This window comes from Aythya ferina (genome assembly GCF_964211825.1).
Source record: "Aythya ferina genome assembly, chromosome: 4".
NCBI lineage: Eukaryota > Metazoa > Chordata > Aves > Anseriformes > Anatidae > Aythya > Aythya ferina.
The window spans coordinates 75,569,800-75,582,289 of NC_140300.1; the positions used below are offsets into that span (position 1 = coordinate 75,569,800).

The window sequence follows — 12,490 nt, forward strand, 5'->3', positions numbered from 1 at the left end:
TGGCAAAGTTTTCCAAATTCTGGGAACTGTTTAATAAACAATCCTTTAAGTCTACTACGATTAATGTCCGTGACTGGGGGAGCATAGCTGGAGTTGGTAATCCTGATTGAAGTGCTCCCATATCTCCCATGACTTTATTAATTTCTCTCAGATCATATAACAGCCTCCATTTTCCATTCCTTTTCTCAATTACAAACATCGGAGAATTCCAGGGCTAGTCGTGGGAACAATATGTCTCGCTTTAAGTTGTTAAGCAACTCGGCCTTCGGGCCTTATGTATCCCATGCTTCCCGGATCGGAGGGAAACATTTCCGTCACCTTTTCAAGGCCAATAGGGCCTGGGTCAAAAGGCACGTCCAGGTCGCCAGGGGGCGGAACAGCAAAGGCCTGCGATGGCAGTAGCAGCGGGGGGGCCGATGGTGTAGCAGAAGGATCGGTGGACGAGCCCGCAGCTCCCTCACTATCCGGCAAACCCCACGTTTCTGACTGTGGCCCCACATGGCTCTTTAAGGCCTCAGAGACTGCTCGCCAGGAGCCGAGCAATCCCACCGCAACCTTGTCGTTTCTAGTAGCAGAGACCCACACCTTGACCTCAATTTGGTCCCATGTTTCAGGATCATAAACTGTCTGATTGTTAATAAAGGGAATAAGTTGTAAGGTTACCAGGACAGTCTTTGTTTCTAAGGACCCATGATTCCCCATCATGCGCAACTGCTAACCAGCAAGGGGCAATTGTGTGCGCGGCTCCGCTTCTCTCAGTGTGAGCTTCTTCCCAGCTCCGATGCACCTATTTCCAGTGACTTTCTGCACGAGCTTCTCTGAGCAGTTTGCTGAGTTTGGCCAAACCGATCTTCATGAGGTGATCAATGTGCCTGTTCCTGTCCTGGTCCCTGTTCTGCTAGCCTGTCCCTATTCATTCCTTTTTTCTATTTCTTTATTGATGACATAACTTCATTATACCGTGTTGCCTTTTCATTTTGAGGACAGTCTCCTCTCTTATACCCCTCGCCCCACAGCAGTCCTTTTCAAACAACTTTTCATTGGTCGAACAACTTTGTCCAGCAACCAGCAACTTCCATGCCTTAATGGCTGGAGAACAAGCAACCCAGGACTGCATAGGGTCTCCTGAATCACACTTCTTTGTTTCCTCTAAATCCTGATGGCCTCATCGTTAAGAGTCTGATGTATCACCAACCATGGGGCTTGTTGACCCCCATGGCCAAACTCCCACATCTCCCCCTTCTTTATTAATATCAGCCATCTTCTTGACACAAATTATTACTCCATATATCACACTACTATTGGTATGAACATCCAGCGTTCACTTGACAGGGATGCTTTCTTCAATGCTGGAAGAGCCAGACAATGGGACCTGCGTTCTGTTTTTCTGAAGGTCTGCACAAGGATATCAATTCTATTTTAATTTAAGGGTTTGGGATGGTATAAACAGATCAGCTGTAGAAATCTGGAAACTGTGCTGCTGGTTCCATAGGAGCATGTTACTGCCTTGGAGATGGAGAAAGAGCAAACTTTATATGAAGTACAGATTTTTCTCATGTGTCATATTACTGGTGATAGAAATGAAAATATTTTGAAATATTAAAAGTGATACAAGATGAAAATGTCTCAGATATGCCAGTGACCTCATTAATTCCTGTAGGAAGTGCTAAAGTTAAAACAACCTCTGTAACAAAACAAATGACTCCAGTGACTTCTGTTACTTGAACCCAGCTACCCAGTTGGGAATTTGGTAACCATTTCAGCTCACTGTGCATTGTATGTGCAAAAGCTGACTTGTTCTCTACCTACTGTGGTCCTTGGCCTTGGACTCACAAGCTGCAGCTGTGACCTGACCCCCAAGATTGGAAGCCTACCTGGGGATGGCTGTGGTTTGCTGTGAGTGAGGAGGGACTCTCACAAAGGTGCTGCTGATTTCCCTGAGGCTCTGCTTCGCTCTAACTGAGGACTGAAACCTGCTTTCTCAGATAAAATCTGTATTAACAAAGACAGTTTGTGACTTTTTAAAGTCACAAGCTCAGTTTTTAAATGCCTACCTTACAGCCAGTAGCATGGCAATAACACCTACAAAAACACTATGCAAAGAGAAGGCCAGCTTCAATTATATATACATATATATGTATATATGAGGCAAAGAGATGCTGATTCAAAAGGGCAGCTGAAACATTCAGTTTATCTTAAGCATTACTTTTATAGTAGCAGAACCATATTTAGCTAATGCATTCACACACAGAATTAATTAAGCTGTGTTTAAAGCATTCTATTTATAATTATTAATTCTCCATTTCCTGCAAATCACACTAATGAGGCATGCACTTGATTTCAAAATTATTTTTAAAAAGTTAGCATAAATTGGCATGGGTACATTAAATTTATACTCAGATGAAAGATCTGAGTTGGTACGTATTGAAAATAATTTAGTGTGGGGATATGGTAGTTGAGGGGGCAAGCAAGCTTTTACCACTACATAACTAATAATACACACCAATAAAATAAAGTTTCATTTTTAGTTATATGGTTGCAATCTATCAAAAGTCCACCCAGACATACTTATTTGCAGAAATTTGTATCTTCCATTCTGGCTGGCACATCAATCTGTTAAAGCCTAAAATAAAAAATAAATAAATGAATAAATAAATAAAAATTAACACTATGTAAGAAGATAGATAAAAGTCAATGAAATTAAATTCAACTGATGTAGCCTGAAAGGAGTCCAGTTTGAAATGAAAATGTCTGATTGATATTTGGTAGGTGTATTTGTGAATTACCCACACAATTTTTCACTAATACCACCTAAAGTGAGTACATTAAGGAACTCCAATTCTTTTTAAACTAAAATTCAGAATAGCCAAACAGACCAATTTAAAGTTTGTCAATACCATTCATCCTTTCAAATAGAGTGTTTTTAAACAACAAGAATACATCAAGTGTCTTTGTCAGACATAAACCTCAAATTAAGGTAAATTGTTTAAAGATCACAATGTTTGCTTAATTTATTGCTCCATATTTACTCACAGAGTAAATATGTTCCAGCAGATATAAAGTACTTGACAAATTGTAAATTGAGGTAAAACATCTTTAAAAGAAACATGGATTTCGGTGAGCTTATACTGCTTTGCAAAATGGCATCAGGCAGGAGAAGCTCAGGTGAATGCGTAAAAGCAGAACTCACAGTTGGCTGCCAAAAGAAACATAACATTGCATTTTTTTCTTATCCAGAATGAAGGTTATAGAAATGGAAATGTTCAAAATCTGTGAGTACCTATGTAGTCCCAAACTGAACTGACTGCATTACTATGGAGTTCTGCTCACAGATCTGAGTATGCTTTCAAATATGGCTTAATGTAAGGGGTACAAATCAAAACCCATACCCAGAGTACTTTTCCATTAACTTAAGGGGCCTTTATATCAAGAGTAAAATGCTTCAACATGAGAGAAACACCTAAAAGATCTCTACCAAAAAGTGAATCAGGGACCTTTATTAAGGATCTATCATTATAAAAGAACAATGGAATATCCACAGAAATTGAAATAGAGATGGTTCACATCTTTTTTTTTTTTTATACTTAAGCTGTGAAGCCCATTGTGATAAGTATCTCACTGTCTAATAGTTGAGCTAGATGCTAAAAGGGACTTACGAATAACACTCTAACACTGTTTCATTTATTTCTTTCAAAGTAGTAAAACACAGCTGAGATACTTGCTTTCCTGTGGAAAGGAGGCAGGTAGTCTGGAAGGGCTGGCTGGAAACATCTTCTAAAGACAGCAGAGTTCAGAATCTTTGGAGTGTTTCCCTCTATTATTCTTCTCACACTGATCTAACAGTGCTTGTATGAAGGTGGCTACCTGAATTACTGTGAGGGGTACTTCACAACCAGAAGCAAAACAAAAGATAGCTTCTTAACACCCAAGCCAGCCTACTCTTGTGCACCCCAGGTTCTGTGCCATATCACTTCATAAAATTGATGGTTTCACCAAATACACTTATAAATATGAGCATCCCATCTGGTGAGGCAGAATTATGTATTTTCATCATTCAGAACACTAGTTAATTGAAATCAGGAGCGTATTTCCCTAAACCCAATGATTTCCAAACTGCTCCCTACAAAGGCTCTGGAACTTCTATACATTTAAGCATGGATAATGTTTTAAGAAGATACCAGTACAAATTCATTGCTGAACTTATGCTGGTAGGCATGAAACTCATGTAAATAATCCATTGTGAGAGGAAAACAGTTCCCATATGCAATCACACAGTTTGGTAAGCACGCAGCAATTTTGCAAACCCTTATTGTACAAATTAAAAGTAAACATTTGGATTATTTTTCATAGAATCATAGAATATCCTGAGTTTGAAGGGACCCACAGGGATCATCGAGTCTGGCTCCACAAAAGACTACCCCAAAATTAGACCATGTGTCTGAGAGCATTGTCCAAAGGCTTTTTGCGCTCCATCTGGCTCAGGGCCGTGACCACTGTCCTGGGAAACCTGTCCCGGTGCCCAACCACCCTCTCAGTGCAGAACCTTTCCCTAACACCCAGCCTGACCTTCCCCTGTCCCAGCTCCATGCCATTCTCTCGGATCCTGTTGCTGTCCCCAGAGAGCAGAGCTCAGCTCCTGCCCCTCCACTCCCATTGTGAGGGAGCTGCAGGCCGCCATCAGGCCTCCCCTCAGCCTGCTCTGCTCTGGGCTGAGCAAACCAAGGGACCTCAGCTGCTCCTGCAGCTGAGAGCTGCTCTCAAACTCTATTTTGACTAATACTTTTTTTTTTTTTTTTTTTTTTTTTCACAGAAAAGTGCTAAATAGTCCTAACAGTCTGTTGTAGAATCAAATGTTTTACATGTTTTATAGTTTTAAAATATTTTATTTTATTTTAAAAATACTATCACAGAAAATCTAAGTCCACAGCTAACAATGTCATGAAAGTTGGCATGCCTACATCTTAAATGTAGGGAGTTTGTTCTTTCCATAGCTACCCTGTCATTTCCTTGCATTATTATTTACATCCCCAGCAAATCTTTCCTACAGTCTTCTTCCACCCACCCCCCCCCAAAAAAAAAAAAAAAAAAAGAAAAAGAAAAAAAAAAGAAAAAAAGCCTTCCTAAGAAAGAACTTTTAACTATTTGAGTATCTAATAAACTGTCAGAATTCTACTGCTAAACCTACCTCTCAAAGTCGTATTGGAACCACAGAATGATTAGAAAAGAACAGAGCTGTGAAAGCTTTAAGGCAGTTTCCCAGTTTTTCTAGGTGTTTGTCTACAACTAGTATGAGACTCAAAGCTCTGGTAAAAGAGTAACTAACACTACTGTACAAATGAGCATACTCTAACTTTTGATATTACAGGCAAGAAATCTTTCTCACATCCCTTTCTATTTTCTTGCTAAAAAAACTCCAAGGAGTCATTAAAAGTCATAAGGCTGGCAAAAGGTATTACAAGAGACAGAGAAAACATGCTGTGAACAGCACAGTGTTTCTCGCAGTCAGAAATGAGGGTCAGTTGGACCAAAAAGAACTGTAAGCTCCAAGGAAAGATTTAGGTGAAAGTAAGTAAGGCTTTTTATCATTTTCATCCTTTCTCTACATGCTTTAAGCCTTTGAGGGAAGGAAAAAAGCATTGTTTGAAGATGTTGGTTCTGAGTCAATTTAATCAACTGCGCAGTTCCTGGGAGTGAAAGCACTTCCAGGTACCAGCTTCAGCTGGTTTGATCAGGTGAGCACGAATTGAAAAAAGACACAGTGCTAGGTCACATCATTTCTGTCCAAATGAGGTGTCAAATGTCAGGCCAGGTTCACAAGAAATATGTGAACACGCGGTATATGTGCAATTCACCTTTTCTGGTCTCCAAGAATTAGTTCATCCCCAGTGACTCCAATCTCAAACCCTGCATGCCAAAATGACCTGCACAGCTCACAAGTTTCAGAGCCACTGCTAGTTTAAACTGAGAAACTGTGCCCTTTCTGAGCCTCATTGTATCTTGCACTACTATTTTCCTACTCCCTCAGCACCAGCATTTGTAATTCTTCCTATGACGTGGAGATTTCTTGCAGCCTTTCCTTGCAAGGGAAGGAAGCTTCCAAACAGACACACATCTCAACTTCAGCCTATTATGCACCCAGCCTGAGTGAAAGCAAAGAGAAATACTCCCTTTATTCTCCCTCATTTTTCATGCTTACATCTCTCCTTAGGCCAAAGAGAAATGAAATTTATTGGTATGAAGCAGCATTCACACTGAGTGATGTTTTTTATTTTTTATTTTTTTGTTGGTGGGAGGATATGTAACTTATTTCACACCTTATTTAATCATAGATGTATTTCAGTCATGCTCCTAACACAACTAAATCAACTATAGCTGGATTAATGCCTGAAGCAACTTGAGTAATTATAAAAATATTAATCAGGGACTGCAGCTCAGATCTTATCCACTAGATGTGTGTGGTACACACATTGCCCCAAGGCTCTGGACCTGAGAAACTGTCTGTCCTGAAAGAACACTCCGTGAGCCCGCATGCACTGAGTGCAGCTGGAGCACATGGCAAAACATTTTATGCTACATATGTTTTTGAAAACAGCAGTACAAAAATGGGAAAAATAGGGGCTTTTTAGTAACTCTGCTTTATAGACAGAAGGAATTATAATGCTAGTTTCTTCCAGCTGTCCACTAAGACAACTGAGTTCATAAACAAAAAGTTCATAATCTAAGTGTAATAGATTTTGCTTCCTCAGGCAGTGCAGTGTTATGAAAGTGTTTAAAATGGACTTTTCTCTGTGTAATCAATAAAGCTTTCACAAAAAGATTGGTTCTGTTCCAAAGACTTTCTTAGCTACTTGAGCAAGAATCTCAAACACCAAATAAGTCTTTCATCAATTTTATCTTAAAACTTTCCCATTTATTTATAACCCTTCCTCAAAGTACACTGAATCTAAAGATGAAAAGTACAGTGAATATAAATGAGAAGAAATATTTAAATCACAACTTAAAAAAAAAAAAAAAAAAAAAACCTCAGTTTGTAACCTATACTGATACTACATGCAACTTAAGTTTCATTGACAGAAATATATATATATATATATATATATATATATATATATATATTTCACAATATACTTTGTGATAGCCATAAACATCTTATTTTTAAACAGTGCACAGGGAGTATTCTGTGGGTAAAGAAAACTTTAGTAATACTTTACTAATACTTTATAATAAAGTCCAATATAAAAAGAACTTAAAATACATCACATAATGTGGAGTACACATGAAGGCACCAGCTTACCTATCTGGGAGCAAAATACAGGTTAGCCTCAGTTTCTGTCTTGCATGGGAGAGTTAAAGAATACTCAACCTGTTCCTGAGTAAACCAGAAATTCAGAAAGTGCCTGAATGCAACTAAATATTTTTATTCTAAATCTTAAATAGTACAAAGAAGCAGCACAGCAATCCAAGCAGTATGTTAAGGTCCAACATGATTTTTAAGATTCTAGCTGCCATTTAGGTGTTTTTTGTTTGTTTGTTTTTATCTTTAAATAGATTTTCATAAAGGAGTAGGTTTAAATCATTAACATAATGTAACCAAAATCAGAATATTTGCATTCTTATCAAAGTACTTTACATAGATTTCTCACTTTTGGTCTTTGGATAAAAACATAAGATTATATCCTTCCCCCTAATCACAAGGCATAAATGGGCATACAAAATCTAAATTATATTTAAAAACAAACAAACAAAACAAAACAAAACACACTTAATTTGGGCTTTTGTATATAGTAACATGGTAATCATTTGAGATGGAAGTTTATTACTCTACACATAACACTGTATAACAAATCATTACTGACTAGAGACTCTACTACGTGTAGTCCAGTGGCTGGGCATACAGCACAGATTTACCTGCATTTTTTGTAAGTTATTCCAGTACGTGACTTCAATTAATTTCCACAGGTTTCTCTTGTTATAATATAAATCTTGAGCCTTCTCCTGGTATCTTTTCAAGAAATGGACCCCTCCACATAGATCTCTTGCTCACAGCATAGGAGGTAGGAGGAACTTTGACTCACTGTTAGCCTTCTTCATAAAGATCTTCAATGGTGCAAAGACTTAACAGATGAGACAGAAATACAAGTTTTAATTAGGGTAACGGGCCAAACTTGCTTTCAAGTGTTTCTTTGAATAATTTAATAAAAAGTAAATGGGACTACTTTTGCGTGTTTCTTAGCACACTGCTATGGGGAGATACCCTTACAAGCCACTGACTGGGAGAAACACATCAACAGCACACCTTGGCAAATTATATAGAATATCATAGAATATCCTGAGTTGGAAGGGACCCTTAAGGATCATCAAGTCCAACTCTTGACACCGCACAAGTCTACCCAAAAGTTCAGACCATGTGACTAAGTGCAAAGTCCAATCTCTTCTTAAATTCAGACAGGCTCGGTGCAGTGACCACTTCCCTGGGGAGCCTGTTCCAGTGTGCAACCACCCTCTCTGTGAAGAACCCCCTCCTGACGTCCAGCCTAAATTTCCCCTGCCTCAGCTTAACCCCGTTCCCGCGGGTCCTGTCACTGGTGTTAATGGAGAAAAGGTCTCCTGCCTCGACACCCCCTTACGAGGAAGTTGTAGACTGTGATGAGGTCTCCCCTCAGCCTCCTCTTCTCCAGGCTGAACAGGCCCAGTGACCTCAGCCGTTCTTCGTACGTCTTCCCCTCCAGGCCTTTCACCATCTTCGTAGCCCTCCTCTAGACACTCTCCAACAGTTTCATGTCCTTTTTATACTGTGGTGCCCAGAACTGCACACAGTACTCGAGGTGAGGCCGCACCAGTGCAGAGTAGAGCGGGACAATCACCTCCCTTGACCTACTAGCGATGCCGTGCTTGATGCACCCCAGGACACGGTTGGCCCTCCTGGCTGCCAGGGCACACTGCTGGCTCATATTCAACTTGCTGTCTACCACGACCCCCAGATCCCTCTCTTCTAGGCTGCTCTCCAGCGTCTCATCGCCCAGTCTGTACATGAAGCCAGGGTTTCCCTGTCCCAGGTGCAGGACCCAGCACTTGCTCTTACTGAACTTCATGCGGTTGGTGATCGCCCAGCTCTCCAACCTATCCAGATCCCTCTGCAAGGCCTTTCCACCCTCATTCGAGTCCACAACTCCTCCAAGTTTGGTGTCATCAGCAAACTTGCTCAAAATACCTTCTATTCCTACATCCAGATCGTTTATAAAAATATTGAAAAGTACCGGCCCTAAAATGGAGCCTTGAGGGACCCCACTGGTGACCGCCCGCCAGCCTGACACAGCCCCATTTACCATAACCCTTTGGGCCCTGCCCGTTAGCCAATTGCTCACCCATCGTATGATGTTTTTATTTAGCTGTATGGTGGACATTTTGTCCAGTAGGATCCTATGGGAAACTGTGTCAAAAGCCTTGCTGAAGTCCAAAAAAAAATCACATCAGCTGGTTTCCCTTGGTCCACCATACGGGTGATCTTATCATAAAAGGAAATCAGGTTAGTTAGGCAGGACCTACCCTTCACAAACCCATGCTGGCTGGGACCAATGACTGCTTTGTCCCCCAGGTGCGCCTCAATAAGTTTGAGAACCATCTTCTCCATGATTTTACCAGGCACTGACGTGAGACTGACAGGCCTGTAATTGCTAGGGTCTTCTTTCTGACCCTTCTTGAAAATTGGCACAACATTTGCCAGCTTCCAGTCTACCGGGACCTCTCCAAATTCCCAGGATCGTTGAAAAATAATTGAGAGAGGTTCCGCGATGACGTCCGCCAGCTCTTTCAGCACCCACGGATGAATCCCATCCGGACCCATGGACTTGTAGGGATCCAGGTGGAGTAGCAAATCCCACACACGTTCAGGGTCAGTTGGGAGTTTGTCATCCCCACCGTCCCGGTCCTCCAGCTCAGGGCACCCTGGGTCCCGAAGCCCATCATCGGCGTTGAAGACAGAGGCAAAGAAGGCGTTAAGCGTCTCTGCTTTGCCTATGTCATTGTCTGTGAGGAGACCTTCCCTATCAAGGAGCGGCCCTATGTTTAGTTCTCCTTTTTCCATTCACATATCTAAAAAAACCCTTTTTATTTTCTCTCACAGACACAGCCAGCTTCAACTCTAGGTGTGCTTTGGCCACACGAACTTTATCCCTACAAGCACGAACAGCATCCCTGTATTCTTTCCATGACACCTGGCCCTCCTTCCAGTAGCAAAACACTCTCTGTTTCCGCCTAATCTCCATTAAAATGTTCCTGGTCAGCCACGCCGGCCTCCTGCCCCGCCTGCCTGACTTGCGATATTTAGGAATTGCCTGATCTTGTGCTTCTAGGAGGCATCGCTTAAAGAATGACCAGCACTGGTGGACATCGAGGACTTCAAGAGCAGTTTCCCAGGGGACCTTGCTGACTAGTTCCCTGAGCAGCCTGAAGTCCGCTTTCCCCATATCTAGGGATGAGGTTTTGGTGGCACTTTTCCTTCTGTCACCGTAAATTTTGAACTCAACCACTTCATGGTCGCTATGACCAAGGCGGCCACCAATCACCACATCTCCCACCAGACCCTCTCTGTTCTCCAGCAACAGACCTAGGAGGGCACCTTTCCTAGTTGGCTCCGTTAGCACCTGCACCAAGAAGTTATCATCTAGGTGCTTCATGAACCTCCTGGACTTGCTCGTGTCAGCCGTGTGGCACTCCCAGTTAACGTCTGGCAAGTTGAAGTCCCCCATAAGGACAAGGGGAGTTAATCTTGAGGCCTCTCTTAGTTCTGTAAAGAATAATTTATCGGCGCTATCGTCCTGGCCAGGCGGTCTGTAATAGACTCCCACAACGACATCCCCTTTATTTGTTCGTCCCTTGATCCTTACGCAGAGGTTCTCAACTTTGCCATTGCTGACCTGAAGTTCCACACAGTCCAGCCCCTGCTTCACATACATCGCCACCCCACCACCTCGCCTACCCTGCCTGTCCCTCCTGAAGAGCCTGTAACCATCTATCGCAACACCCCAGTCACAGGACTCATCCCACCAGGTTTCGCTTATGCCGATGATGTCGTAGTTGCGGGACTGGGCCAGGACTTCTAGCTCATCCATTTTATTCCTCATACTGCATGCGTTCGTGTAGAAGCACTTCAGGTGCGTCTCCTTACACTCAGCACCTTGTGGATCTGACCGAAGGACCTCACTGGCACACAGCCCTTCTGATTCTAGCGTACCATCCCTTAGGTCTTCACCGGCGTGCCTGGTTTTAGCCCCTTCCCCCTTCGACTCTAGTTTAAAGCCCTATCTATCAGCCCTGCCAACTCCTGACCAAAGATCCTTACCCCTCTCCGAGAGAGGCGCATCCCATCCGGTGCCATCAGGCCCGGTGTAGCATAGACCTTCCCGTGATCAAAGAACCCAAAGTTCTGCCGGTCACACCAGTCTTGAAGCCACGAGTTTATGTGAACAGCACGCCTTTCAGCTTCAATCCCCCCTATAGGAAGGACAGAGGCAAACACAACCTGCGCCCCTGATCCTCTAAGTAGTCGCCCCAAATCCCTAAAGTCTCTTTTGATCGCCTTCGGACTTCTCATTGCTACTTCATCACTACCAGCCTGAAAGACCAGTAGCGGGTAGTAGTCAGTGGGCCGTACCAGGCGCTTGACTTTCTTGGCAAAGTCTCTCACCCAAGCCCCAGGGAGGCAACAGACTTCTCTTTTAATTTTAATCTTAACTTCTCAACAGACTTCTCTTTTTAATTTTAACCTGTTCTTATTCAAGCTTCTCTTGCCTTCTCTTTCAGGATTTTGCACAAATGAGGAATACGGAATGGTAAGGGCTTGATTGCAGCTGTAAGCCACTGAGATGAAGTAGGGACTGAATTTAAAGTCTAATAGCTGTTCTCCACTAGCCGCCTACATGGCCAAATTTAGTCCCTAGAAAAATATTCATAATGTGGAATTATAGTACCCATAGGGGAGTTACTGTAGAATAGCCATTCTGGATTATTCTGAAAAACAAGAATAAAAATTTAACATGCAATGGGAACTGGGGCTACCCAGTGTGTTTTACAGCTGGTCCTCAAACACCATTCAGTTTACCCTCAGTAGTAAAAGAATGCCATGGATTACCATGCTATTCAGACAAATGAAGAAAATTTGTCTTAATCTTGGTTGCCTAAACCTAAGGTTGTTTCAGAGATAAAAGGAGATATTTTTTTTTTTAAGTTATAGGGAAAATGCATTTCAGCATTCACAAATAAATATTGCAGAGACAGTAAAAGTAGTTTAGTTAAATAAACCAAACAAAACATAACAAATAAAAAATATTACCTAAATCTCCAGGTACAGGTACATCCATGGATTAATTACATTACAGATATCTTTCTTTGAGATTGACCATGTTTAAGTAAATATTAGAACATTTGCATTAACAACAGTCAATTAATGGTTATCTCATATTTCTGATTTCCTGATATTTTTAACATCTGT

General features: G+C 41.8%; 1 protein-coding gene across 1 annotated transcript in view; it reads right to left on the reverse strand.

Annotated features, from left to right (window-relative positions):
• LOC311436111 (uncharacterized protein) overlaps window positions 1-8,006 on the reverse strand; it is a 209,328-nt gene extending 201,322 nt beyond the window's left edge. Inside the window, exons 1-3 of the mRNA XM_084517934.1 lie at window positions 7,909-8,006; window positions 7,295-7,369; window positions 2,569-2,623 (exon numbers count right to left, since the gene is read on the reverse strand). The gene's annotated coding sequence lies outside the window, so the exon portion shown is untranslated. The remainder of the gene's footprint in view (window positions 1-2,568; window positions 2,624-7,294; window positions 7,370-7,908) is intronic.
• Window positions 8,007-12,490: the final 4,484 nt, after the last annotated feature.